The 25,221-nt window shown below is 38.8% G+C and overlaps 1 protein-coding gene across 1 annotated transcript in view; it reads left to right on the forward strand.

Annotated features, from left to right (window-relative positions):
- Positions 1–25,221, forward strand: part of CHN2 (chimerin 2) — a 207,454-nt gene that overhangs the window by 49,340 nt on the left and 132,893 nt on the right.

Raw genomic sequence — 25,221 nt, forward strand, 5'->3', positions numbered from 1 at the left:
CGGACCTACCACAGTCATGCCTGCGGCAGGTCCACCAGAGCCTTTAGACCAGCGGACTGCCTGCCGGCATCACTGTGGCAGCTCCACTGGAGCCTTTCCAGCAGCGGACCGTCCGCCGGCATGACTGCAGTAGGTCCACCAGGGCTGCGGGGGGCGACGAAATGGCCATCCGCCTAGGGCGTCAGAAACCCTGGCGCCGCTCCTGCTTGTTTAGTTTCTTTTAAGGAGCCAGCACTTTTGGGGGACTGGGAAGTAACTGAACCACATACTGAGCTCTGTCCTTCTGTTTGTTCTCCTTCCCCAAAGTAGTGGAACAAGCCAAAGGCTGATAGATACTCCTATAAAAAGACCCTTTTGGGAGCCACAAAAGGGAAACTCTGTTAGGGATTCAGTAAGAGAAAGGGGCTCAGTTTAGATGGCTCACTGTGGTATCTGCAAGCCCACACAAGAGTCAAGATTCCTCTAGAAACAGCTCTGTGAGGGTGAGTCAATCTTTCTCATCTCTAGGGAAACAAGTCAGACAACTTTCACCAACCAATGACTCTTTAGGCGTAAAATCAAATAGCCCTTGGTGAAGAAAAAGAAAAACTCATAACACAAAAAAGAAGTGCTTTTCCCTGCCGCCTCTGTGGGATATTGCTTTATTATGCTGGCTTCTGGGTGCCGGCCCTTCCCCAAACAGCGGTTAACTTGGTGGTTTGCCCTATAGGGAGGTGAGTAGCCTTCCATCCAGAAGAAGCTTTTTTCTGTCTTGTGCAGCTTGTTTCTCATCCTTCCTCCTTTTCACTCAGAAGAGGGGTTTTTAAAGGTCACCAGCAGCCTCTAATTGGACCTAGGTGTCTCTAGTTATATTGTCTTTTCAGTTCATAGGGAAAAAGGTCTTCACCATTCTAGGGCTGTGATATACACCTACTTTCCACCACTCTCTTATAGCTATCAGGTCTAACTTTGTCACAAGAGTTAGTACTAAAGAAAATATCCTGTTAATGGGCATAATCAAAATGTAGCCATACATCATAGATTCAATTACTCTTGGTAGCATTTGGGGTAAATAAACTTGTTTTAAAGGATCTAAATAGGGAGTAAATACAAAAGTGAGAATTCCATTCTACTGGATAGATTTAACATTGTTTACAAATTGCATTGACATGACAAAAAGAACAAGAGTACTTGTGGCACCTTAGAGACTAACAAATTTGTTGGAGCATAAGCTATCGTGGGCTATAGCCCACTTCATCAGATGAATGTAGTGGAAAATACAGTAGGAAGATATATATATTTTCCACAAAGTGAGCTATTATCAGCAGGAGAGAAAAAGAACTATTTGTAGTGGTAATGAAAAGTGGACCATTTCCAACAATTGACAAAGAGATGTAAGGAACTAGGGGCGGGGGGAGAGAATAAGCATGGGGAAATAGTTTTACTTTGTGTAATGGCCCATCCACTCCCAGTCTTTATTCAAGCCTAGTTTGATGGTGTCTAATTTGCAATTCAGCAGTTTCTCATTGGAGTCTGTTTTGAATTTTTTCCGTTGGAGTACTGTGACTTTTAGGTCTGTAATTGAGTGACCAGGGGGATTGAAGTGTTCTCTGACTGGTTTTTGAATGTTATAATTCTTGACATCTGATTTGTGTCCATTTATTCTTTTACGTAGAGACTGTCCAGTTTGGCCAATGTACATGGCAGAGGGGCATTGCTGGCACATGATGGCATATATCACATTGGTAGATGTGCAGGTGAGCGAGCCTCTGATGATGTGGCTGATGCGATTAGGCCCTATGATGGTGTCCACTGAATAGATATGTGGACAGAGTTGGCAACGGGCTTTGTTGTAAGGATAGGTTCCTGGGTTAGTGTTTTTGTTGTGTGGTTGCGGGTGAGTATTTGCTCAGAATATGAACAGCTCTCCAACACCACATTCTACAAGCCATTACCCTCTGATCCCACTGAGGGTTACCAAAAGAAACTACACCATCTACTCAGGAAACTCCCTGAAAAAGCACAAGAACAAATCTGAACAGACACACTCCTAGAACTCTGAGCAGGGGTATTTTATTTGCTACCCAAGATCCATAAACCTGGAAATCCTGGACGCACCATCATCTCAGGCATTGGCACTCTGACAGCAGGATTGTCTGCCTAGCTAGATTCCCTCCTCAGGCCCTACGCTACCAGCACTCCTAGCTATCTTTGAGACACCACTGACTTCCTGAGGAAACTACAATCCATTAGTGATCTATCTGTAAACACCATCCTGGCCACTATGGATGTGGAAGCCCTCTACACCAACATTCCACACAAAGATGGACTACAAGCCATCAGGAATAGTATCCCCGATAATGTCACTGCAAACCCGGTGGCTAAACTTTGTAACTTTGTCCTCATCCATAACTATTTCACATTTGGGGACAATGTGTACTTTCAAATCAGCGGCACTGCTATGGGTACTCGCATGGCCCCACAGTATGCCAACATTTTTATGGCTGACTTAGAACGCTTCCTCAGCTCTTGTCCGCTAACACCCCCGCTCTACTTGTGCTACATTGATGACATCTTCATCATCTGGACCCATGGAAAATAATCCCTTGAGGAATTCCATCATGATTGCAACAATTTCCACCCCACCATCAACCTCAGCCTGGACCAGTCCACACAAGAGATCCACTTCCTGGACACTACAGAACTAATAAATGATGGCCACATAAACACCACCCTATACCGGAAACCTACTGACCGCTTTACTTACCTACATGCCTCCACCTGCATCCAGACCACACCACTCGATCCATTGTCTACAGCCAAGCTCTGTGTTACAGTCGCATTTGCTCCAATCCCTCAGACAGAGACAGACACCTACAAGATCTCTATCAAGCGTTCTTACAACTACAATACCCACCTGCAGAAATGAAGAAACAGATTGACAGAGCCAGAAGAGTACCCAGAAGTCACCTACTACAGGACAGGCCCAACAAAGAAAGTAGCAGAACGCTACTAGCCATCACCTTCAGCCGCAACTAAAACCTCTCCAGCGCATCATCAAGGATCTACAACCTATCCTGAAGGATGATCCATCAGTCTCACAGATATTGGGAGATAGGCCTGTCCTTGCTTACAAACAACCCCCAAACCTGAAGCAAATAGCAGCAACCACACAACAAAAACACTAACCCAGGAACCTGTCCTTGCAACAAAGCCCGTTGCCAACTCTGTCCACATATCTATTCAAGGGATACCATCATAGGACCTAATCACATAAGCCACACTATCAGAGGCTCATTCACCTGCACATCTACCAGTGTGATATATGCCATCATGTAGCAGCAATGCCCCTCTGTCATGTACATTGGCCAAACCAGACAGTCTCTACGTAAAAAAATACATGGACACAAATCAGACGTCAAGAATTATAACATTCAAAAACCAGTCAGAGAACACTTCAGTCTCTGGCTGCTCGATTACAGACCTAAAGTTCGCAATATTACAACAAAAAACCAAAAACAGACTCCAATGAGAGACTACTGAATTGGAATTAATTTGCAAATTGGACACCATCAAACTGGGCTTGAATAAAGACTGGGAATGGATGGGCCATTACACAAAGTAAAACTATTTCCCCATGCTTATTCTCTCCCTCCGCCCCTAGTTCCTTACATCTCTTTGTCAATTGTTGGAAATGGTCCACTTCTCATTACCACTACAAACCGTTCTTTTTCTCTCCTGCTGATAATAGCTCACTTTAACTGATCACTCCCCTTACAGTGTGTATGATAACACCCATTGTTTCATGCTCTCTGTGTGTGGATATAGATATATCTTCCTACTGTATTTTCCACTACATGCATCTGATAAAGTGGGCTGTAGCCCACGAAAGCTTATGCTCCAATAAATTTGTTAGTTTCTAAGGTGCCACAAGTACTCCTGTTCTTTTTGCAGATACAGACTAACACGGCTGCTACTCTGTAAAGTGACACAACAGATTAGCAGCTTCAACTTCCTTGCAATTTCATGTTGGGGAAGTGGTTTTTTTTATACGATAGCATTCATTGCTTGGAGAAAATGCACCCAGTACTGACCAAGATGATACTGTTACTACTACTACTACCACCTTGAGTGTTACCAATTAAGAGTACACTGCTGAATATCTTCATTGTTCAGAACTGATAGTGGTGATCTGCAGAAATATTTCAGATAACTAAGGAACTGAATTTTAAAGCAACATTAAGTTTTTTCAAGAAATGAAAAGTGACTGCACATGCAGAAAATGCAAGTGCATACCAAGGTGAATGCTGGTGCACACCCATAAGTCTGCTTTCACTTTTTGAAAATTTGGCTCTAAGGATCTGACTCTAATTGGCAAAAAACAATAACCAGAGTAAACACTATGATTTCTATCTTTAACTTCTCAATTCTGCTACTGCACCCAATATGTTAGGAAAAGGCATTCACTGTTCACGTTTACTAATGTGTTTAACTTGAATATAGTAAGTTACGTTAACACTGGAGTTTCATACTCAATTTGCTAGCCTTTGTAGAGTTAAAGGAGGCCTTTATTGTTCACTTAACATTCCCATAATATATGTATACTTTTGAATGAGTCGAGTCATTATCTGTCAAATGTTGCTCACAAGGGAAGCTTCTTCAACTCAGGATATAGAAACTAAAACATGGTTTCCTGTCTGTGTGTCAAAAGAAGTCACTTTAATTATTTACATTTCTGTTACCATTTCCTACCTTTGTTTTAAATATGTTTGAAACTATTTTCTAACTGAATTAAGTATGGTTCTAAAGATACACTTTGAACAGAGTTATACAACAGCCAACTTTCAATTTTTAAATATGACCAAGATAAGTTATTCACTGAACATGTTGCTAGATATTTAAGGCAAAATTCTGCTATCAGAGACAGCCTGTGGAACTGTTCTGCATATTTTCCATTCTGTCTCCTTGCAGATCTACTTTTGATGTCGGTGGCTAAACTTTGCTTGCGTAGGAACTGCAGAATATGCATCAGAGATTGTACATTGTGGATTGGAAACAATTTTGCCTTTGATTAGAAACAGGAAAAAAAAAAGTGCCTCACCCTCCCGCCCCCTCCTTGCTGCATGTTAGACTCCATTCTCAGGAGATGTTACTGAACTTTCCAAATGACTATTTATGAACAGATTATTTTTCCAAAGTACTCTTATTATTTATTTTAAAAAAATCAATCATCTTTCTTCAGCATATTGAAGACCAAATCTTGCATTGAGGTGAAATCAATTGTATTCAAATGCATATATCTAGCGATAGAATTTAGCCAAAACCTTTTACCACTGAAATCAATCGCTAAACACTTAAATGAAGAGGCTTTGGTCCTACAAGATTCTACTTGCCATCAACATTCCTTAAATTAATTTGTGAATCTACAATACTCGTGCCATATTATTCCACATCAGTATTTCAAACATGTCTAAAAACTCAAATCCAGCTCTGAGCTATATAGTTACAGGGAAGGGTGCGTGTGAGAGATTGAGTGAGAGATGTCTATTACTCCTGTGCAAATATTGGAGCAGGATCTCTTCATAGCAGTGTAAATGACCACTAGTGTGTCCTCTTTATATATTTATGCACAACAGTATTGCTGTCAAACCAGCCATTTTTTCAAATAACTGAAGATTTCAATGATCTGTCCAGTAGCCATTTCACTTTTTCATTTCACAAAGGCCCACATCTTCCCTTCAGTGTACAGCTAGAATATCAGACTCTGTGCTGGAGAAGAAAGCAGATGGAATGTCCCTCCAACCCTTTCTGACCTACACCTATCACTTCTGCAGCTCAGATGTTCCAGTAACCTCTGTGTCCTTAAGGAACGGCCCACAAAGGGATAAGTACAGGAAGAGCCATGTAGCAATGGATCCCTGGGAACACGTTGATCCATCCTTTGTGTGTTAGCACACAAGGAGCCACCACTGTACTGAGCTCTGTGCTGGCATATGGGAGAGGCAAGCACACACCTTGGTGACATTTTGCCCGCAAATCCTACCCATCACAGCACAGCAGAACCAGTTCCCCTGCAAGGGGCCCTCCCTTCTTCCCCTCTCCCATCCCTGTGGGGGAAAGGATAGGATTTTCCCCCAAGACAGCTAACATATATTAGGCATTTAGTTAAATGTCAGATAATAAGGAGCAAGTAATTGATTACAGGCCTAAATTATACTACATTCTGCCCTCACAATTTGCACAACCCCAAAGCCAATGGAGATGTATGAGATGAGGGTGAGGTAAATTAGTACAGAATTTGCCTGAGTCACTAAATTAAACCACCAAAGAAATAAGTGTTGCATTTTAGATACTGCCATAAAGATTCTCTGTTATCCAGTAATTGCAAAAGCTGGGTGGGTTTTTATCAATATGTACCTACGTATTGATGTAGGCAGGTGTAAATGACTTCCCCCTGCAAATACATGTCAGCTTCACCTTGTTTCTCTGGCAGATTCAAGAAGCCACTGTCACTGCTGCCTGTACTCCTCTGGAGCTTCTACCATGGAAGGGGTGATTTAAAATCCTGTGGGGTCTTTATAGGAGTCATGTCACTGGTGCTGCTCAGGGAATATACTAAGCACTGCATCCTTTGGTGGCTTCCAGTGGGCTTTCTTCCTTGGAGGCTGTCTGCCAGTGTTATACTTAAAAACCAGCATAGACTTCAGGCTAAATTTAATTAATTATCTGCTACAGTGCAGTAGCTTTTAGAAGCATTTACACTTCCTGGCATTTTGTCCTCGGCATCTACATTTAGTGAATTCTTGACCCACAGTGGAAGATTCTTGTTAAACAGCCTTAATCCTACTTTTTCTATTTTAAGTTTTTATATAGCATCTATCACCATGGTATCTAAGTGTGCTTGAAATGAAAGAGCACAAAAGTCCAGTGCAAAAGGTGGTGTTCTCTTTTTCTCTCTTCATGGGAGAGGTGTGTTGAAGATAGTCTTCTCAAGATTTACATCATTTCAGTCAGCCACTTCTGAAGGTGTATCTCAAACAGGTTACGCGAAAGCATTACTCTCCATATCTCTAATAACTGTATGATATATTGTTTAATCTATTTCACTGTGCACACAGCGAGTACTATATATTATTATAGAATGGTAATGTAAAGGTGGGCCTATTACTCTGAGCCTGATTCACCACTGCACCACTCCATTTTACCCCAGTCTAACTCTTGATTTCAATGGAGTTACACTTGCATGAAACTGGAGTACCATGGTTGTAAATCAGCAGCAGGGTGCAATGTGTACCTTTCATTTGAAAGGCTGCTAATGGCATCGGATCACATTTTGATGTTTATAAGTAAGGACTGTTGCTACTCAGTAGTACTGAATGCCACTAAGTAAAAATAATTCCACTTCTTGATTATTTCAGGCAGATGTTGGGATGGAGTTCATTTTGTTTTATGCCTGGGGAGATTTCTTCAGGGATATTTATAGTGTCTTGTGGGTGTGTTTTATCCTGTAGATTCTAGTGGAGGTTGTGATTTAGCTGTTCTGTTTTAGGGAGGGAAGAACCTTTTAACTGTCTCTGATGTATTTGATACAAATGCATTTGGTTTCAGGTTCCTTTTATTCATAACTAGATATTACTGATGTTTCTATATTATTTAATATTTATTGCACCACTTTCAAGTCAAACTTTTGGCATCTCCGGTTTTCTCTATAATGCATTTAGTGACCCTGATATGTCATCTGCAAAAATGACAGCACAACAAATATGCACTGTTTCATTCAGTGTCTCTGCTTGAACAAGAAACACAACTTATTCCTGGATTAATTCTATTACCGGAATGCCCAAGAAGAACTGTTGACCTTGACCTTTTAAAATTGTTCAGTTTACGCAGTATGTCATCAGTGTGTAAAGTCTATTGCACAATTATATTTCAGAATTATGTCTCTTAAGAAGATACCTCAAAGGTCACCAGGCACTTCTCAAAAGATTTTTCAGTGACAAGTTGTTTACAAGATAAAATACCAAAGCCATAAATGAATAATGAAAAGAGATAGAATTGCATTCATAATAATTTTGTTAAAAAAAAAAGGTGTGTGTGTGTGTGTGTGTGTGTGAAGATGACTTTTTTTGTATTTAAAAAGAAAAAAACCATCAGATGAAAAACTGAAGTGACGTACAGACATGTAGTGCAGCAAGTTGAGAATTCTGTTCCTGAATCGAAGATAATCTTCTCTTCTGCGGCAATCTCTCCTATCCCTGTGATTCCTTTCTCTTTCTTAGGTGCTTTGTCCTTGCCATGAAGGATTCGCCCCCCCCTTAACTTTATGAAGAATCCTCAGGTGTCCTACAAGGGTTAAATCCTTTCTCCCTCTCTTTGGGCCTGTATTGCATCACTCCCCATTACATTCAGCCCTGCTCATCTGAAACTCGGAGGTTGTGACAGGGGACACTCACCTCCTGAGTGCCTCCTGGCAGCTGGGTGTGGTATTGCAACCTTTTCCCCCACTCCTGTACTCCCCCTATAGGTTGCTGACCTCACTAGGCAGATCTTCAGTGGCTCAGCCAGCCAGCTAAGTCACAGCTTTTCTAGGAAGGTCTGGAGGGCCCACTTTCATTTCTCCTTTCCTGGGGCAGGGTGTGGTAGGACCATGGGGCCTCCAGTAGGGGGCCATGAAGGGCCCACCCTAGCACAGTGTGTCCCAACCTTTTTGATGCCAGGGACTGGCTTGCAGCCTTCCTAAACTGTCGGGGAAATCTCAGGCACTGATGCTGGTCCATGGACTGGTCATTGAGAAACACTGCCTAGCGCACCCTGTCACAGAGCCGCACAAAGCTGTTTGTTAATTTCTTGGGGGATGGAGGTTGTTGAGTGGAGGTTTAAACACCTTATGATTAAGTGACTTTTTCCAGGTAAATTTCTTCAGTGCAGACAAGATGTAGAATTTGAAGTTTAAATATTATTGCGGTGAATAGGTTTAAGGATAGCAGACTTCATACTTTATTGAGGTGAAAAAGAGAAAATGCTTTTCATGCATCATCAGGACATTAGGAAAGGTATTGCACTTACACAAAGGTATTGGACTTCAGTAGTGTGGTACAATAAACACAGAGGGCTTTATCCAGGCCCCACTGGCATCAATGGATTCATTGATTTCAGTGGAGCTGGACCATGGCTTGAGAACATAATTGGAAGACAGTTATGTTGCACAGGTATAGCTGAGGGCTTAATTTAACCTGCAGCATCTTACTACTAGATGATGCCTGAGAAGGGAAGATAGTCGGTTTGAATTTGCAGGGCTGGCAGTTAATCTCTCTACGGGGAGATGGAGAAAACTTGCTATGGAATCTGTGAGATGCAATATACAGTGAACTCCACAATACCACTTTCAGATCACTTGTCAGACTAGAACTGTGCTTTAAATTTGACAGGATTGACCAGTTCTGTGAGAAGTTGCTGACAACTTTTCCAGTGTGATGTTACATATTATGTTCGACTCCAGTTTAGTCCTTTGATGGCATTAGAATCTACTATCTAAGCCAGTACATTAATGTTCATTTGTCTAATCAGTACTATACAGTAGGAGCCAATAAATTTTAATTTAATTTAAAATCAGAAGGTGATGTTTTGAACATGAAATTGCCATAGAATATTGACGTTTAAAGGAGTAGTGCACTTCAGCCAAAAAATAAGTACTATAAAGTATTTAGTCATTTTATTTCATTGACCAGAAGTGGTGGGCTTGTTTGAAGGCATTTTAATTATCGGTAATTGGTTTGTTTGACTAGTGAAAAGGCTACTTAAAGCAATACTAGCTTTCAGTGTAAGGTAAATGTAGTAGGGTGAAAAGGTACAGCTCAGTGGTCGGAGTTTAAAGCCATGAAGGTGAGCTGCCTAATGGCATTAAGTATATGTGCTGAAATGTTTGCAAGATCAGGCCCTAAGACAAACCATTTCAGCATGATAGCCAAGCATATTATTTCAAAAATATCAAGGGGCCATAATAAACAGTTTAGTGGCTGATTGCCTACCCTGACTTGCTGACAGGCAGCGTTAGGGAAGCAGAAACCGTATGAAAGTCTCTTACTAGGTTTTAACCCAGCATTCAGAAGTCCCCAGTAGGTATAGATTTTGCACAGCCACCTCCTTACACTTTCCTCTGTGCAGCCCTGGCAAAAGCACAGCACCTACGCAAAGGTATGGGACTTCAGTGATGTTTGTACAATGAGCACTGTGGGCCTGATCCAATTCCCACTGGCATCAGTGGAACTATTCATTGATTTCAGTGAAGCTGGATCAGGGCACATAGGGAACTGTGGGTATTCTCTCCTGCAAGTGGGTCTTGAGGCAGAGTTGCCAGCTGGAGTAAATTAGAATAGCCCTGAGACTGAACCAGTGTTTGGGCAGAGAAGCAGGGTGCTAACTTGTTGGTGGTTCTCAGGCGCTCTTCTTCTACCCTGACTTTCCAGGGTTGCCCTGTGTGGAGAGGGGAGCCATCTTTGCTAGGTGCTCCTCAAAGTTCAGGTACAGCCAGTTGAGCTACGGTTCTGCTCTCCTTGGGACATCCACAGTTTGGCAGGGATGCAGCAAATGGAGCAGCCAGAGCTATCGTTTCTTCCTTTTCCCATGCAGCAGAAGACCAGCTGAGGAGCAGCTGAACAGCTGCAGTCGGGAAGGGGAAGCAGATGCTGGGAATGCTTCTCCTGGGGCTGCTGAGGAAGCAGTGGAAGCCAGGGATGGAAGGGAGAGGTGCTATCACCTACCTCCTCCCCACAGCGGTGGCCTGATTCAAAGACTTCAGTTTTAAAAAATATCAGGGAAGGCTCATTTTCAGATCTCGTAATCAAATAACAATTTTCTTCTTCATGCAGTCACTGTCAATGGAGTTATGGTGGCCACTGTGGTCCTAAAATGTTATTTTTTAATGGAATTTTGTATATTTAATTCTGTTTAAAATATTATCGAATGAGCCTTGCATTGAACATTGGATTTTCTCCCCTATCCGTACTGAGTGGCTTGGTTTGAAAACGCTTATTATTGATATCAATATTAAATATTACTACTGCTATTACTGTAGGGCCTAGAGGCCTCAATGGTAATCAGGGTCCTATTGTAGTATGTGTTGTACATATTCATAGTAAGAGACAATTCTTCTCCCCAAAAGTATATAATCTAAATAGATGTGAGAGGGAGGGAGAAAGAAAGCATTACCTCCATTTTACAGAAGGGAAATAGAAGAACTTAATCCTTTAGTGACTTACCCAAAGAGATACAGTGTGTGTCTGGCAGAATCTGGACTTGAACTCAGATCTCATAAATCTCAATATAGTCCCTTAACTGTAGAACCATCCTTCAAATCTTAGTCTCAAGGTATTCCTTGTTGATAAGGTACTGGGCTTTCTTTTTTTGTGCCATTAAGGGTATGAAAAATTAGTTTAAAGCTTTCAGTAGCTATGCAATGATTTTATTGTTGTACAATTTATTTTGCAAATCAACTTTAAAAAGAGGAGAATGTACTGATTCTTTCAGCCAGTCAGTTGTTAAAAATCAACTTGAACTAATTTTTTTTTCCAAACAGCAGCATTTAGTGTGGTATAGTTTATATCTAAACAATATTTTCAAGAATAAAAACTGAGGAGCATCTTGTTTGTATGCACATGTACATATATGTGTGTGTATACACACACACACACACACACACACACACGCTCATATAGGATATTTCTCCATTTTTATTTTTAAAAAACAAAATGTAATGTGTAACTGTTTTTCATAGAATTAACAAGTTTTCTAATTACTGTACTCCCCATTGATATAGATTCTGCTTGTTAGAAAGACTGTAGATATTGCTGCTTGATATACATCTTTACTTAACTTAGGATGTATTGCTCCAGCACTGGTATTTAGAGCTGTAACAGGGAAACTTAATTCTGTAGTTTGTGTCTGTGACTAAAGGATAAACAACTTTTATTCTGTTTTCAGCTCCAATGTTAGATGTAGTTCAGCACAGCCTGAAGATAATTTTAAATGTCTGCTCAATTCTGCCTGTGGAGCAGTTTGCTCTACAAACTAATTGCTAATATTGTGGCCCACATTTATTCAAGCTGTGCTTTAGTCAGGATTGCTGAATTTATTTCTATTTTATATGAACAAGAAGTCTTCTCATTTCTGAGAAGGGAAGATTCTCATCACAGTATTGATGTAAAAACAAGTTTTAAACAGGAAGTGAATTAAAGAGTGCTTGGTACTGCTTCTTGTTCTGGGGTGCAGGCAATTTTAGATCAAGATTTCCCAAGAGAATGAATAGATTCTCATTAGCTCAGATACTGCAGTCCTCAGTAGAATCTGTGCTGATCAGCTGAATAGGCTGAGAAGTACTATTGTACTGTGAACAATTTTAATCATTATTAATACAGCAATTATTAATTTAATCTCTGACTAGAAGAGAGTGCCTGCTGCGTGGCGCAACTGTCATTGCTATGCAAGGCCATGGGGTGTGACTGCAGAAACCAAATGCTTTCATTCTGGAAACCGAGCTCTAGATTGCGGCAGGGGAGTATCGGATAGTGGTATGTTGCAGCTTACAACAGGCTCTGATTTCTGTTATGAAATACTCAAATACAGATATTATTGTTGTTAAATACAAGGTCTTGTAAAGAACAGCACACCTGATCAACAGCCCTGAGATCCCTGAGAGGAGTGTGTGAACCTGCTCATATTGATGCCAATGGAGTATGACAGTTTACACAAGCTGAGTATTTGCCTTACCCACCTCCCCAAGTTGAAATAATGAAACAAACTTCAAATGTGATTGAGGTCTAGTTCAGGAGCAAGTAAATCTTTTTGCATACCCAAGAAATGACAGTTTAATGCTAGTTACATTTTACCACTTACTCCCATTTACATCCATTTTCTGACTAATTTACATCCAGTATGTAATTTACAGCATGATTAAATCATCAGTGAGAATTTGAGGCAGACTGCACAGAGGTAAGTAAAATGAGAGATCAAATTAATTGGGACAAATTGAGAGCTGCTTGGATTTGTACTGGTGATAGGAGGAAAGAGTGGCATGCTGGCTGGGCAAATACGTACAAGAGCAGAAGCTGGTGTGAGAGCATTTATACCAAGAGTAATGATCCAGGGATGCAGCAAAGGGTGTGGCTTCTTGGAAATGTTGAATGGTTGGAACACAGCCAGGTAGGTCACATTCAGAGCTAGTACAGAAAGACAGCTAATATGCAAAAGGTGCTGAAACTTAGGTTTGGCTATTTTTACAGAAGTCTAATAAGATGCAAATATCTCATTCATAGCAGACATCTAACACCATTGGTACTGAATCAATCATCTATTGTTACAAAACCAGTGGGGCATTTTTTAAACAGCAAGAGAGCAAGTGCTGTTGGTTTAGCATAGTACTCTTATTAAAATTAAAAATGGTGTTCTCTACGTAAAATATAACATCCTTGCCAAATGTTTCTGTTGCATTAAAGGTGCCTGTCATACATTTCCTGACATGCTGCCGTTTGCAGCACCGACCATAGAACACCACCTCATGCTGATATTTTGCTGGTAATTTTGGAGTACACACTACTTCTGTGTCATTTAGACAGCAGATTGCGTTTTAAGTCTGGTTTTGTATACTGCTGTGTCATCATACATTGCCTCTAATGAAAACTTGTGTTTCTTCTGAATTCCAGTATCTACTTACAATACTTAGGTGAAAAGAATGAAGAGTACTTGTGGGACCTTAGAGACTAACAAATTTATTTGGGCATAAGCTTTTGTGGGCTAAAACCCACTTCATCGGATGCATGCAGTGGAAAATACAGTAGGAAGACATATATATACACACGCAGAGAACACAAAAAAATGAGTGTTGCAGTACCAACCATAACGAGACTAATCAATTAAGGTGGGCTATTATCAGCAGGAGAAAAAAACTTTTGCAGTGATAATCAGAATGGCCCATTTCCAACGGTTGACAGGAAGGTGTGAGTAACACTAAGGGGAAAAAATTAGCATGGTAAATAGTTTTACTTTGTGTAATGACCCATCCACTCCCAGTCTTTATTCAAGCCTAATTTAATGGTGTCCAGTTTGCAAATTAATTCCAATTCAGCAATTTCTATTTGGAGTCTATTTTGAATTTTCTTTTGTTGGAGTATTGCGACTTTTAGGTCTGTAATTGAGTGACCAAGGAGGTTGAAGTGTTCTCCTACTGGTTTTTGAATGTTAGAATTCTTGGCATCTGATTTGTGTCCATTTATTCTTTTACGTAGAGACTGTCCAGTTTGGTCAATGTACATGGCAGAGGTGCATTGCTGGCACATGATGGCCTATATCGCATTGGTAGATGTGCAGGTGAACAAGCCTCTGATGGTGTGGCTGATGCGATTAGGCCCTATGATGGTGTCCCTTGAATAGATATGTGGACAGAGTTGGCAACGGACTTTGTTGCAAGGATAGGTTCCTGGGTTAGTGTTTTTGGTGTGTGGTGTGTGGTTGCTGATGAGTATTTGCTAGTATTTGCCAGTCCTCGCTTACAGACAGCCCCCCAACCTGAAGCACATATTCACCAGCAAGCCCACGAGTCTTTTGAGTGTATGTTCAGAATGTACAGGTTTCTTTTGAGAAACAACTTTTCAGTCATAAAAGTGTTTTATTCAGCAACTCACAAGAGGAAAATCCTTTTATTATGAGAAATCATAACTTCTGTTTTTCTTTATAAAAATAAACAACCGCTCTCCAACTCATTATAAAGAAGCAAAATCCAGTTATATAGTTGAGGACCTTGTTTTGAATCTACTTTATTTAAATGTAGTCGTCTACCACAGAGAATTTCTATGAATTCTAAAATAGCTAAATGTGTCATATACTTGGCCTAGATGCACCTTTTATACTTGCAAAACAGGGAACTAGGATGTTAAACTGACTTCACACTGCAATCATATTGTTGCTTTACATATTTATAATGGCCAAATTCTGCCCTCACTTGCACTCATGCATGCTACTGAAGGCAATAGCATTACCTTTTAATTACAAATGCATAGGCACAATTGATGATAGAGTTCAGTCCTCTGAGTCAAATTTTGGATATATTTTGATTCAGAAGTAGAGTGTTATATCATGCAGATACAGAAACATTGTTCACGCATCTCCCTTTGTTATAAGAAAACAATCTAAATGAACAAATAAAGTCATTTCTAGCTTTGAATTCTATAGGTGATGAGCACCTTCAATTATCATTGAGTCAGTGGGATTTGAAGGTTCTCAAGACCTTGCAGGATTTGTCCCTAATGACTTTGAAATACATTGTGTCATTGCTGATACAGATGAGAGTTGATCTGAAGCATTTTCTCAAGATGACATGAGTTAATTTTCAATGTGAAATTTTAGGCATGTGACTCCCATTAAACTGGTTAACGTTTTGGGTAGCGCTTTGACAGTGAGCTCTCTATAGCAAGTGACTAAAACAAGAATGAATGGTGTTACAGTTCCCCCTCTATATTCCAGCAAGGGCACCCAGACTAGGTCCCAGCTTCTCAGCTGTCATCTCTCTCCGGCAGAGAGAGTCCCAGGACTCTCTCCCTTCTGACCAGTTGATGGACAGTTCCCTGCCTACACTGTATTATTTCCCAAAATCCTTCTCTCCTCAGAGATGAGACAGGGTAATTGCCAACAGTTATAAGTTAACCACACATCTCTTTCTAAGCAAACACTTCTTTTCCTAAAATGAAAACATTACAGAGAAAACATATTAAGAACAATAAAATAACCTAAATTCATGCTAATAAGCTTAGCTGAGATCATCCCCTAAGTCCAGCAAGGGTTCTAGCAGGTTACAGTCCTTCAAATCCCACAGAAGGGTCTTGTGATCATCACTGTGTAACAAGCTTTAGCTCAGGACTAGCTTTCAAGTCTTATGAGGCTCACTAGACCAAAGTCCTTCAACCCTTCCCTAGCACTGGGTCCCCCATTTGACCAGGGGTCCTGTCCGTTTACTGGGTCAGAAAGCAGGCCCTGGGTCAGTTTTAACTCAGGCTATTTAATCACAAATCGTTTCTTTGATGTTCCCTGAAGAATTCAGTTTGAATCTGTATATTCAAGCTTCTTTCCAGGTGATGGTAGCTTTCTGGAGGTGTTACAATCTGAGTGTTTGCTTAAACTCCCCCCCTCCCCCCCCCCCACACTTTTCTTAGAGCCTGGAGGGCTCCCTTCCCCATGGAAATATATACAGTCTCTCGACAGTACATAACTACTTGCACTTTTAATACAATGAATTTCTAAAATACTTACACTTTATTCAATAAGAACTAACTTCAGTAAGGTTTGTCAAGGATATTGTCATCTGTCACAGATAGTTGTAAAAAAATATGAGAATACTGGTTCCTTTCAGCTACACTTTCAGAAAACGTTAGATAAATGTATTCCAAAATTTATTCTGCTCAGTTCAAGAGAAGGCATATTGCTACATTATAATACTGTAAGATCTCTTTAGCAGTAATAAGAGTGCTGTTCAGTAGTAAAAGGTTTCTGAAAGAACTATAGACTTTCATAAGGAAAGTAAAATTACTCTTGAGTAAGGAAACTATGGGATAAAGAAATGGGGTGTGATTCTGTTCTAACAATTTTCCAATATATTAGTAGTTTGATTGCTATGATTGTTTGGAAGAATGTGTAATCATATTAACATTTTTATAACATATGTTTATATTGACTAGGATCTTATTATTGGGTTTAGGTTTAACAACTGGCTATAGAAATTTTAGTGGTACTATAAGAAGACTTGTAAAATTTCCATTTCCATCTAAGAAAGTATGAAGTGTGGCTCAGCTTCAGTGATAGCTGATAATGATCAATCAAATACAAACGTTAACTCCACATCAACTAATAATTAATTTAATTGGCTCTCAACTTGATTGATGCACTCATACAAAATTGTACATAAAAAGAGGAATTCATTCCATTTTAATAAAATAAAAAGGTAAAGTGTGCAGAAGGATACTGCTAATTTAAGATTCATGAGAATTCATCATATTTTAATAAAATAAGTTATGAGAGCACCTGCTACAGCTTTTCTCTTCCTAACTGTTACAGGCTAGTTTACAGAAGTAAGTTCAATAAAAAAAATTACAAGATATTCCCATGCAAAAGGAAGTCCAGGGAGGACCTTCTTCTGTCAACCTTTTCTTAAAAAAAAAAAAAAAAAAAAAAAAAAGTTAGTCATTAACTGTGGAAAGTGTGGGGTGTTGTACCTTTCATCTCTGAAGACCTAGGTTTGAATCCTTATTAAGCCCCCAGTTCAGCAAGGTACTGCAGCATGTGAGTAATCTCTTTGAGATCAGTTGTTTTTGCCAAGTACAGTATATTCTGTGATCATTGCAAATTATTGAGTGAACAAACATTTAAGAAAAGTCACTAATTCTTAATAGGTCTCCCAGTCAGTGTGAATTAGTAAATTTCCACTATATTCTGATTACCCTAAATCTGCAGTGCAGGCTTTTAAAAATATTTGTATGTGTGCATCTAGAGAATGATAAATGCAGGAGTGAGTAGGAGAGAGTAAAAGGTTCATAATCTTTGAAAAGCTGTTGGCTATTTTACACAATCAATTACAGGAATAGGAGGACCCCCTCATTTACCCTTGAATAGTAAGAAGAATGAATGTGCCCTTGGTGAGAGAGCTGATAAAATGACACATGCAGACATAAGAGAGCCACCAAAAGCAGTGATTTGGGTTTTGCTAAAGGTTAATAACTTTTCAGGGATGTATTGGCTCCTTTGATGAGTCAGATAACTGGGCACTGTGTCAATTTATGAGTGCATTTCTGGAACAGGGAATATGCTGACACTATTTCAACAGAAACATTTCTAATTGCAATATTTAACCCTGACCATTGTGAATATTTGTTGGCACTACTGCAGTTATTTCAGTCAAATATTTTTCTAACAGTACATGGGATATTTTGTTGGCTTCTATGGGCATTTGCTCTTTTTTGAGTTGCAATATGTAAAAGACTGAAAATACAGTGCCATATCCTCAGATATGATAACATGACTTCAGTGAGGCTATGCTGATTTGCACCATCTGATTATCTGCTCCTGATTTTTATCCAGGAACTAACTGGTTATTAGTTAGAAAGAAAACTGGATGTGCATAAGATGTGCTTTCTGCTAATGTGATGTCATTTGTTTATTTCTACTAAAATGATGAAAGTCTTTAATTCTTGTGAGGCCTCAGATATGTTTTTCTAATTTATTTTGGCCCTCATGTTTCTAGCATTAGACTGTGAGGTGAAATATGCTACATTTTAATCATTCTGGCTTTAGTTGGAAAATAAATAATGGTAGCAATCATCAGGCTTAATGTTTGGTGACTATATTAAGTGTAATTACAGCCATTAACTAAAACATGTTTGCCCAATCAAGCAGTAAGGTAGCAATTCATATAGCATTTTTTTGCATCTTCATATCTAATTTCTCATGGCCACCAGGTTTTATAATTTGCCTTAGAATGATGTTAATTCAGTATACTGTATAGTATGAGTAGAACTTTCAAAAGCTTCTAGGTCACTTAGGAGCTTAAATTCTGTGAAGATCAATGAGACATAGGCTCCTAAGTTCCTTAGACACTTCTGAAAATGTTATCCTCTGTTCTTTCTGTCTGTCCATCCACTGAGGCTTTTATACAATCCTCTCACCGTTAGATGCTCAGTGTTGTCTCTGACACTTATACACTGAAAGTTCAACAGTTCTCCACAAACTTGATAGTTTATTCAGAAAAGCAAGTAAGATTTTTAAAAAGTAAATAAAATATTGCTCTTTTGGAAACATTTTTGCAGTCAGATGGATATGATCATTTGAACACACACTGAGTAAACTGACAATTCAGTAAACAGATCATCTTGCAAATCTTCTGTCACAGTAGGGGCCTTGTTGCCTTTCCTTCTGGTAAGTTTGTACGGTTGTTACTTATTTTACTATTTAGACATTGACGGCATTTTGCCATTTGGTGCTTGGTAATTTTTATCATTACTGCATTTAATTCATTCACAAAATCCATGTTTTTATAAAATACATCTGATCACTTTAGAATAAATTCCGTATAGCAGCGTTTTATGTTAGTGAAAATACTTTTACTTTTTAAATCTGAAACAGAAGGATGACAAAGTGAATGAGAAGGGAAAATCTAGAAAGACTGTACTTTTGTAGAACGAGCCAATACATGTGGTATATACAGCAGTATAATGCCAAGTTTATGGTAGGCTTAAAAGCAAAATATACAAAATACTTGTCATTTTGTAGTCTTATTAAAAGCTTATTGTTTCAGCATAATAACTGTGCAAAATGGAACTCCATCCCCTTTGCTAGCGTTTTTGACACTTTAAATTATACGTTATTGCTGATATTTTTTTTAAAAGGAAACAGCACAGTAGGAAACATGTAAAGTCAGACAGAATATGCCAATTTTTAAACTGTGCTTTAAGTAAACAGATTTGGCACTTCTTGTTGTTACATTATGCTGGAGGTGAAACTCTCTAATAGCCCAAAATATAAGTTAAAGCATGTTCTCATAATTTAAATTTATTTTTTTTAATTACTGTTTTCTGATGAAAAGCAAAGTTTTGCAATAAAGCTGACAACTGCTGGCTTCTGCATGGGCATCCCTATGTTCTCCATGAAACATTAAACAGTGTTCATGACACACTGAAATCTTTCAACAGTTGCATTGCTAATTATTAACTATGGGGGGAGTTCATTTTGCTCTTCAGAGCACTGTCTGATTTAAGAATTCAGTGAGACTCTCATATGATTGTGTGGTTTATTCATTATTTAAAGAAAAGAACTGCCTTTCTTAAAATGCAAGCAAACAGGATTATAACAGTTGCTTTAATATAAATAAAATAATCCCCCAAATGACAGAGTAAAATCTGAAAATATTGCATATTTAAAATAGTTTCCAACATTACTGTAACTGGTGCAGTGATATGGTGAACTGAGGTAGTTTTGTGTGTGTATACAATTTGCGAGAGACTCCAAAACAAACAAAAGGATAATAAGCACTCACCACCTTCTATACTCTCATTAGGGATTTAGATGATAAGTGAAAAATGAACATTTGTTGTTGGCAAGTAGTAAGTACGCAGTGAAAAACAAATAATGCAATGATGGCTTTCATGCTGGAAAAATCATGCAACTGTCTCCTCTTCACTTTCCAGCCCCTCTCCAATCATTTGTATATTATAATTGCAATTATTTAAAAATTCTGTCAATAAATACTACTGTTTTAATCTCACTGTTCTGAAAGACAGCCTTTTAGTTAGCAGTTACATGACAATGTAGATATATATTTAATGTGAAAAATATTGTAAACAAGATACCCTGAGTTTAATCTTCATCCTCGTTTTGAATAACAAGTTTTTTTTAAAAGAAAACCTCAAGATTAAATAATACACTATCGTAATGCAGGTGTAGTGTATATAGTGGAACTGTATAAAATCTATCATTCATTCACAGGAAATTTTATATTCAAAAGCTGGTTTTTTGAGATTGAACAAAAAAATTGTAGCCCTGGTTCAGAAGACAACAGTAAAAAACAAAAAAAATAGTAACCAAGTGACTGAAGTAGTAGATCGTGTGGGTTGTTATAACTGCATACTAGCCCCAGCCCACTGACCCAGTGACTCGTAATGGCCTCTTTCTTACCATTGCCCACATGTCACCGTGGTTCTCACATTATTTGCAAGATGAAGAGGAGGACTGAAGTTGGAGCACTGATGGCAGAGAATTCAGGCTTAGGCAAACGGACAGACGTACAAAGATTTTCTATAAGCCTGCACTGAAGCCATGGCAAAGACAAAAAGATCTTTTTCCTCGTCTTCCATAGTAGCTGCCAAAACATGGCCAACAAGCTTTTCAGGGTGACAAACCCTTGATCAACCTAGATTGCCAGTATTCCACAATGGAGCCTAGTTCTACTTTCTGGGGAAAACTAAGATTTCAGACTACCTAGGTGTCAAGGTTTTTTCCCCCACTTTGAACTTTAGGGTACAAAAAGTGGGGACCTGCATGAACGCTTTTAAGCTTAATTACTAGCTTAAATCTGGTATGCTGCCACCAGCCAGAATTTAGTGTCTGGCACACTTTCTGTTCCCCCAAAACCTTCCCTGGGGAACCCAGACCCAAACTCCTTGGATCTTAAAACAAGGAGAAATTAACCATCCCCCTCTTTTTCCCCCCAGACTTTCCTCTCCCTGGGTTGCCTTGAGAGGCTTCACACCGATCCAAACTCCTTGGATCTTAAAACAAGGAGGAATTAACCATCCGCCCTCTCTTCCGCCCACCAATCCCTGGTAGTTCAGACTCAATCCCTTGGATTTTAAAACAAGGAAAAATCAATCAGGTTCTTAAAAAGAAAGCTTTTAATTAAAGAAAGAAAAAAAAAAAGTAAAAGTTATCTCTGTAAAATCAGGATGGAAAATGCTCTACAGGGTACTCAAATTCATATAGACTAGAGGGACCCCCCCCCAGCCTTATATTCAAAGTTACAGCAAACAGAGGTAAAAATCCTTCCAGCAAAAAGGCACATTTACAAGTTAAGAAAACAGACATAAACATAAAACTAATCCACCTTGCCTGGCTATTACTTACAATTTTGAAACGTGAAAGACTGATTCAGAAAGATTGGGAAAGCCTGGGTGTACGTTTGGTCCCTCTTAGCCCCAAGAGCGAACAGCGAACAACACACACACAAAAAAAAATAACACAAAGACTTCCCTCCACCAAGATTTGAAAGTATCTGGTCCCCCTATTGGTCCTCTGGTCAGGTGTCAGCCAGGTTTACTGAGCTTCTTAACCCTTTACAGGTAAAAGAGACATTAACCCTTAACCATCTGTTTATGACACTAGGTTTTGGACACTGCATAGAGCCACTGTTAGCTGGACTGCAGAAAGAACGATATTACTGTGCCACTTATACTTAATGCCGCATCACTTGTGAGAATGATACCGCCACTATTATTTAGGCGATATTGTCAGTTTTAAGCAATCCTATTGACAGGACCTCTGGATAGAAATTAGATAAATTGTAGAACTATTTTGAAGTGGAAATGAAATACAGTGGATTTATCTTCATAGCTAAGAGTCCAGTACACTAGAGAGTAAATCCTGATTGTATGATGATTCTCAGTAGTAGTAACAGTAGAATTTAATTTTGATCCCTTACCAGAAGCACTGATTTTAAACTGTTTATATCAAACTATTTGGAGTAAGTACACTGAATTCTTTTCAATACTCCTGACAAGCTGCAATGGCAAGACATCTTTAAATAAGAAATGCTTTCACTCGCTACATGTCATATATGGATCTTAGCGTTAGAGTTCTTTTCCAATTGGTCATCAATCCTAAAATTTAAAAGAATCATGAGTATATCTTGATTTCCATTAGATTAGATGTACTTTGACTGGACAGTGCTCGGTATTTAAACTCCTGTACACCAAAATTGTAGTGCAATAAAAAAAAAAGGAAGCTGATGGACTTTTTTCTGAATCTTGACAATTGATCATCTTCTTTGTGGACTGCAATAATTGATTCATATTAAAAATGGATTAAAATAACCCTCAAATTCTCTTCTTCAACCACATTCCAATGAATAATAGGTGATTTCTTTGGTGGCATAATAAAAATCTGGGCTGTGCATGGAAAAAAATGAGACTTGAAGTCCATGCATTATAGCACATACACAGTTGTGTGCCTTGCATCATTACTACAGTTGCAATAAAATAATTATTTAGGTCTATAACCTATGGGATGGTAGTTGCTGTGCAAACAGAATTTCAATATGGACCTCAGGTCTTCGTTTTTCACAGGTTGTCCCTCATTTATCAAACTTTTTTTAGGATGTTGGCCCTTTGTCTTTATTTTTCTTTAATTTAAAAAAAAAATCCTTGTTACATGGATCTCATATCTTGCATCTTAAAGCTATCTAAAACTTTTCATATGCTCTTTCACAGTAAGCTTCATATTTATTCAACCGCTATTCTTCTCCTTTAACCTTACATGAAAATATCTTTCTTAAGCATTTTTTATTCTATTTCTTCTTTGTGAAGACTAGCAAATTAACTGTAGAACTAATCTGCCATTCCTCATTCCCATATTCCAATTTTCCAGCATCATTTTTATTTGACCAAGTTTCTCCACTTTTTTCTGCTTAATATAACTGAACTGCTGTATATTGAGAATCCTTCGATTTTTGTTGAAATATTTTCTGAAGTTAACATTCAGCATTTCTTTTGTTCTCTCTCTTATCCATTTAACTAGCTTCTAGATAGTATTTTAGATATACCATGATAAATATTTGTCTTCCAAATTGGTCGTATTTCAAAGCCTGTGATAAACAATATTATTGTTAATATTCTTTATTTGAGTATCTATTGCCATTTCTAGTCTTTCCAGCTCTTTTTATTAAATTTATGTTCCTCTTCTGTATTACATTCCCAATATAATAAAGAATTCAAATAAAATCCTCTGGGCATTTTTTAGTCTTTCAAAGTCACCCTTTCTAAACTCCAAAATGTTGGGTTAGAGTTGACCCTCTGACATTTTGTGATTGTTTCACATTTGATGTTTTATGCTCACTAGTTTTAAGTGATGTCTAGTGTCAGCCTTATTTCTAACACAGTACTTGGCTCATTTTCTGAAATTAAGTCCCAAATAATTGTTGAAAGTGTAGGTCATTTAGTAAAACAGCAATAGGAAACAGGCATGTACTATGTCTAGGAATAAGTCAGCACATTTATTTTTGCATATTATTATTGTTATCCAATCAGCACCTAATTACTATAATCAAAACTAATATTAATATGCCCTCACCTTCCTTCAACTTGGGCACTATTTAAAAAAAGACATGAAACCTGGACTTAGTGGCCCCTCTTCAAACCACCTGCATCTATACAAAATAGACAAAAACAAAGGATATTAAGTTGTCGTTAAGTAACTGAGGGGATCACCCAAAATCTGATAGACAATCTCAGTACTCCAGTGATCCAAATCAGGTTTCATCTGATTGTGAAAAGTGAAGAACAACCCAGGTGATTTCACTTCACATACGAAATAAGAGGGGGAAAATCTGCAATATGTAAGGTCTTAATCAACAATCAAATTTTGAAATGTATCTCTTGGCTTGCTTACTGTTTGTGGAGAATGGATATGAACAGTTTTCCATTCTGCTAAATAGAGGCAGAAATGATGTAGCTAATGGTATGAGTAGCATCCAAGGGACCAGGAAACCAAAAAGGAGTGAATTACAGTAATCTTGTCTGCAAGTGATGGGAATTGTATAACTACAGTTGGGTACATGGAGGGGGGGGACTTTCCAAATAATTCAGAAAGAGAAATAGATACCCTGAGCTCTTGTTCAGAGCAGCCTTGCATGATACCTTAATTCTGCGCCTGTTCCATTAGTGGTGGAATCACCCCCTATTAATGGGACAACAAATTATACCTGTGAGTTCCATTACATGTTTCCCTGAGCCATAAACAGGAACATTATCACTCTGGATTGAGTTTAAACCAGCTGTCGATCGCTTCCACACAGATCTGTGCCATCAAATACCATCCATGATGGTTTGACAGTAAATAACACTGATAGTATTTACACTGTGTGAATGGTAGGTATTATGTGAGTCATGTATACGATATACACCAGGAGAAGTAGGATGGAACCCTGCAGTGTCATGCATTAAGAGTCTTTTAGTAATGGCATGTAGGTGCCCCTCACCACTTATTGAGAGCTCCCACTCAGGAACATTTTCATCCACTGAGGAATGAATCCATCCCCCTCCCATCAGGGCCAACAGCCTGACAGATCTGACATAATCAGCAAGTGAGAAGATTGTCCTTTACATTGACTAATGTTTTCTCCATACCACAAGTCTGTATGCAACTAGACTGTACAGTGTCAAGCAGTTTATAAACATATATATATAGCTTCACTGATGTACAAGAACATAACCTGATTCACTTTGCTTTTTCTAACTGCTACAACTAACATTCATCTGTAAGCAGGGTGCTGGAACAATTGATATAGTGGGGTGTGAGTGTGCTGAAAGACATTCTGTAAACCCTGTATATAATGGAAACAACTTCAAGATCTGGGGTGCTGCCACATCCCCCATCACCCCTAGTTCTAGTACCTGTGTCTTTCCATCTGTCCAAACTGTGTATACTTTCTCACTCAACTAT

The sequence above is a fragment of the Gopherus evgoodei genome, chromosome 2 (assembly GCF_007399415.2).
Source record: "Gopherus evgoodei ecotype Sinaloan lineage chromosome 2, rGopEvg1_v1.p, whole genome shotgun sequence".
Classification (NCBI taxonomy): Eukaryota; Metazoa; Chordata; order Testudines; family Testudinidae; genus Gopherus; species Gopherus evgoodei.